The sequence below is a fragment of the Leptosomus discolor genome, chromosome 8, assembly GCF_034619465.1.
Source record: "Leptosomus discolor isolate bLepDis1 chromosome 8, bLepDis1.hap2, whole genome shotgun sequence".
NCBI classification, from domain to species: domain Eukaryota; kingdom Metazoa; phylum Chordata; class Aves; order Leptosomiformes; family Leptosomidae; genus Leptosomus; species Leptosomus discolor.
The window spans coordinates 57,609,946-57,615,945 of NC_141398.1; positions in this window are offsets into that span (position 1 = coordinate 57,609,946).

Consider the following 6,000-nt stretch of genomic DNA (forward strand, 5'->3'; position numbering starts at 1 on the left):
GAGAAGTTTATCAGAGAATTGTTTCATATTTACGTGGTAACCTTTGTCTTTGCCTGGTTTCCTATACACAAACCTCTATAGACGCACCCAAAATTCAAAGCAGAACTCATCAAAACTGAAGAGTTTTGCCCTGTTTCATTCCTTGGGTTTTGTTTGAAACTCGGCACTACTTTGTAGACTTTAACGAACCTTCTGGTTCAAAGGCAAACTCAGGCTGACTCATACATTACGTGCTTCAGCCGGAATATCTCAGAGCGCGCTATTCTTGGCAACCGGGGAAGTTCATTTTCTGCAGAAAAGTGGGAGAGTGGTAGGGAATACAATTTAAATTGTGGTAGATTTTTCTGTCTCTGATGGTTAAACTCTGTCACCCTGATTCACATCGAACAGTGGCTTAATTTGAACTTAGCCAAGTGATTCAATGGGGAAGCATTTGCAAGTAAAATATTATTCTATACAATTACTGTATTGCAGCAAGGTCAGGAAGCCACATCATAAGCAGCTCCCCACTACGCTGATTCCAGTCCTAGATGGTTTTAAAAAAAGACAATACCTGAACAAAGAGATTAGAGGTATGCATACAGTCATTGCACAACACGCAACCTCACTCTGCTCCTCTTCCATGCCAAACTAAGCTCGCCCACCCTGACAACAATTCGCTCAGACACCATGTCATTATCTTGCGGCCGAGTCAGAGCAAAGCAGACAGTGCTGTTCAGCATGACGGGCAGCTGTCTCAGCACACTGGATGCGGAGTTTCTGCAGAGGCTGGAAGGAAATCTGCCCTTGTGAGCATTACTTCCTCACAGCTGCCTCACCCCTGGTTGGGCTACAAGGCTGGATTATATTTAATTACCACCTAACAGTCCATCCTAAACCTTAGACCCTCATTACAAACTCTTACTTAAACTGACACGGTTTCATCATCTGTCTTGTTTTAAAAGGTACATCACTAAATCAGTGCAAAACCCCTGCATAGTCTATTACAGTTTCATGAAGTGCCATACAGCAATTACAAAACAGGTACATCTTCTGCACCGATTATCCCATATAACTTAGCGCTTGCAGGGGATATAAGACATGAGGAAATACAGTAAAATACCTCACTAGAGCTTCATGTAATTTCTCAACAAAGCAAGCCTGCACCCCAGCCTTTTACTTTTCAAATACTTTTATTCAACACAGCATGAACCATAGTAGTGTAGAAGCAGAGATATACTGGTTAAAGAGTCCACCCTAAAGGAAAAAAAAAAAAGTTAAAAAAAAAGTCTTTATTTTGATAAAGCAAACCAAAAATCATTATCTCAAATATTTTGCCAAATCTGAAAAGACATAAAATATACGTAAAACCTTCATCCACCATCATGCACCAAATCTGACTGTTTCTTAGGAAAAACAAAAAGAGAATTCATTAGTCTATAGAAAGGACCCTTCTTCAGGTGCCACTGCCACTGGTGCAGTACTCTCACACTATTTGTTCTTGTTGCCAGGTGACTAGAACTACCAGCTAACTTGCAGCAACAGATTTAAGACCCTCTTGGTTCAACAGCTTTGCTTGATTGTTGAAAATTAATTACTAGATGTCACATGTAAATTAAATATATCAACACAGAAGTTTGCCAGTAAAATGAAAGAGAAACTGTAGCATACTGTACTACTATAGCAATAAGGTCTCAACAACTGTTGCTATCTTTTTCTTGGCACAAAAAAAAAAAAATATCCAGATTAGCATCAACAGAAATTGTCCTGTTAAAGACAAGGAGGCTAGCAAGAATGGACAAAATTAGCAGGATTTGTCTCCCAAAGGACAGGTTGATTAAATAGCTTTCCCTTGAGGGACAGTCACGTAGAATTTTATCTACCTATCAGCAGACCCATAAATGAGCACGACTAGTCTGTGGGATGGTATAACTGAACGTGGTGATACGCTAGTAACGAAAAAGCCTCTCTTCTGCACTAACAGAACAAAACCTACAAAGCATTTCTTCATTCGAGCATCGTGACTACAGTCTCCCCTTGACTAAATTCTTATGCAGACACATCTCTGTTCTTATCCATAGATCTGCAACAACTCAGGTGCCTTTCAGGTTACAGGCATATGGGGCAGCTTCAGGACCTGTCCCCAAGGTAACTGGTTCAGTAAACCTCTGGGGCTGAATATACATGTTTAGTGTACTGGCAGTCCAAAATTATTACACAATCATTGCAGATATTCCTTAGCCTCTCATGATCCATGAACATACCTGAAGGCAGGTAATTAAGAATCTAAATTAGAATTTCTGGCAGTTAATTTCAGTCCAAGTTCATAAAGGATGTGTTGCAGAGCTAAAAATGAAAAGTAAAATAAACAGCCCTTGTGAGTGAGCTAGAAGAAAATCCCTAACTGAATTTTTGAGCGTGACATTGTAACTTCTTCAAGAATTCCTGTTACAATGGCTAAAAAAAAAAAAAAAAACAAACAAAAACCACCCAAGTCAGATTTAGCATTAGTAATGCTAAAAATGCAATTATTACTCACAAGTATGTGTCCGTTGTTCATATTACTATTCTTCACCTTAGCCTTCCTTTTTATTAATCTATCTCTTCTTATCACTTTTACACTGCAAAGTCTCCAAGTCACTCATGTGTTTGTCCAGAATACAACAGAGTGAAGACCAGATCTGTTTGTCATCTTCCAGTAATTCAGTGCAGACAACAGAAGTAATAAGGAACAAAATTCCATCAGGAGTGGCTGCGGTACACCATTAGAGCTATAGCAACATATTCTTTTGCACAAAATTTACTTAAAATAACACAGATAACATCGAAACCACTGGTGGATGTTATTGCTGGAGGTATTTTTTATGTATAAAGAGAATAACCCTGAGGTTTTCCCTTGCCTTTCAAATAAAGATGATGCTTTAACCCTGATAATATATATTAAGAATTCAGCCACAGCTCTGAAGCAAGCAGATAACATTTAAAAACCAAAAAAACGTTCTTTTAAAAAATGTAATATATTATTGCAGATCACCAAAGAGAATAATATATTGACATTCGTGTACCCAAAATGCATTCAAATAGTGATAGAAAAGCATTAAAGTGGAATCTTCCTACTTGAGTCATTCTTTTAGAAATAGTATTTTGTCTTTGAACCCTGACTATTCCCACTGACTTAATCACTGGGTCTTGTGGGAAACAAAGGATGAAGCTGTGGCCAAGGCCCCTTCAGGTTTAGAAGAAATAAAACCAAAAGAAATGGAATTTATCATTTTAAAGCTAAAGATGCTTGACAGTCTTAGTCTTAGCAAAAAGAAACTGAACATTTTAAACTGATGACAAGCAAGGAGAGCTTGCAAACTTACATGCCTTGCTGCAGTTCAGCTGGCATCAGAAGAACAACAGGATACAGGGAACCAGACCCCAGTTTCTACAGCTCAAAGAAAGAACTTTGACTTCCCCGCAGTCAAACCTAGACACGAATGTGCAAGTAGTTTCTTTGTGAAGTAAGGATGGGTACAATGGGAGTATGAAAGTAACATAATACACGGCTTTTGATGAAAACTAGGACTTTATGCATTGAGTGCTTCCTTCAGAATTCACTGACTCAATAGCTGCTGTATTGATTTTGTGGTCTGACATCCATTATATTTTAAGGATTTGGGTCTCAAAATGCATTTTGCAGCCTGCAGTGCAAAGGCTGCCTCTAGAATCAGGTCCCTGACAAGCAAGACCAGAGAAACTCCCAAATGCAAAACCATCTCAGCTTCATACTTGCATATAATTAACTTTTTTCTCAGATTTAAGCTTGTTTAGAGTTTCACTACGTGTAATATAATGTGTGACCAGCTGATTCATTTATTTTTATTTTTTTTAAAAGCAAAATATTTGAGCTTTAGCATAAAGTTTTTAATGTTAATGTATCCTGGCAAATTTTTTTCAAACCATTTAAGAAAGCAAGCTGTTCTAAAGGTTTTGGGGATATCAGCATCCCAAATTCTCCATTTACATGCATTTGTTTTAAAAGAACACTCTCACCACCTGTGTATACACAACTCAGATCTCGTGGATCTTTCAGAAAAGGGGAACAAAGGTCTGCTACTATTCAGAGTGGGCCAAATCTGGTAAATCTTTCAGTTTCACACTGTAACAGCAAAATTCCCAGGGGAGTTTGATTATCTGCTTCAGAGAACAGCATGAGGTATTTCAATAGGTCTTACACCCCAGTTGTACAGCAGAAGGCCAGGACTTACCATAGTAGGCTTATAGCTATAAAATATATTACAACACATGTGGTGTGCTACATACAAGATAAAGATAATCCAGTCATCAGGACTGTTTTGTAAAGCACAGAAATGCAGGGTGAAAGTCAGTAGGGACAACTCACTGTTTTCCTTTTTTGTTAAGCATCTGACTTCACTAGGCTGGGAAGCCTAATAACAAACTTAACTAATGAAAGAACTACTTTGGAACTCAATGAACAGAAAAGCCTTGAAAGATAAATGTTACTTTCAAATGTTTGCAATTTATTTGGAGAATATTTTCTCCTTCCCAGTCTTGAAAATACGTGTATGTCCAGCTCCTGTAGACAAATACTGCATGAGGTTCAGGATCCTCACAATGAGGTAAGGATACTTTTGTGTACTTTATTAAAAGGATGTTCCTTTCTAACACTTCAACTTCTACTGCCTTGTCAGTTCCTCTGTAAGTTACCAGGGAAGAGTGTAGTGGCAAATGGCAAGAAGTCAGGATCAACACAAAAAAAAGTCCACTACATGGGACTAGGAATCTCATGAAGACGACCAGAGCCAAGGGAAGAAACAAAAAATTAACACCACATATTTATATTACAGCATTTTGTAAGAATGTTAGTCAGGATCTGTGTTTTGTTCCACCCAAAATTATAGAGATGGCAGGAGGAGATCATACTCTCTGCTCTGGTCTGCATGAGATAGGCAGCTGGCCCAAAAAGATGAAAAATCTTGCAACCTGAAGGAAGAGTGGATATTTTATTGCTGTTACTGAGACCTGAAAGTCAATGGCTGTTCCTCCTTTCTACATACTTTCCTATCATCTCTTCCCAGCTGGAATCAGAAAACGAGAGGCCACATTACTTGGAGACAGAATGCTTCTGTCCATTTTAGTTCTTTCTAGTGCGCTACTCATCTTTACTACTGAGGCCTTTCCAGAGGCACATCTGGCCCAAAGCAGGTAGTAGCAAAAATCTCATAAGAAAGCTGGTAGCTTCTTACAAGTTTTCCAGCCCACTCTGGCAGATGCAAGAGTTTCTGATAATCATCAAAACAGTTGGATGCTTTCTGAAGCTTATCTGAGCCAAACAGAACCTCAGGCCCTTCTGAGGTTTGTCCTGCATTGAATAGGCTTCAGACAGTCATTGTATTGTATTTTGAAAGTGATTTTCTCTGTTGTGCTCAGAGCAGTAGCCAGCAGAGTAAGGAGACTGCACTTCTGTGCCATATCACCCATGCTCATATGTTTGCTTTTTCAGCCTCTGCTGTTTGATCCTCCACAACGGATTCTACACAGATACAAAAATTAGATATGACACTAGGGAATATATTCAAATGAAACAGAGGCTACTAGAAAAATTATTAAAAGAGTACCCAGAATGGGTTTTCTCTGCTAAAGGCTAAATAATGTTAATTTCCTAGAAACGGATCCAACCTTTATACTCGGTGGCTCAGCACTGCAGGCAGCACATCTGTTTGCTGCGTGAAGGTCCTCAGTTTGGAAAGGACTTGGCTTTCTTCCTTGTGTGGACAGCAGGGTGTCTAGAAACTGATGCTTCTCTTGATGCGGCAAACTACAGGGTTCCATGAATAATGATGTCTGAAGCATTATCCAGAGAATAAACAAATAAATTCATCCCTTCTTTCCCCTTGTGACAAAGCCTAACTGATGGGGGGCTTTCTTATGATTTCTATATTTTAGCCTGGTATCTTGTCAGAGTATACGCTATATGAGTGCATGTACAACTTTGTCTTTCTCCCACCAAACAAC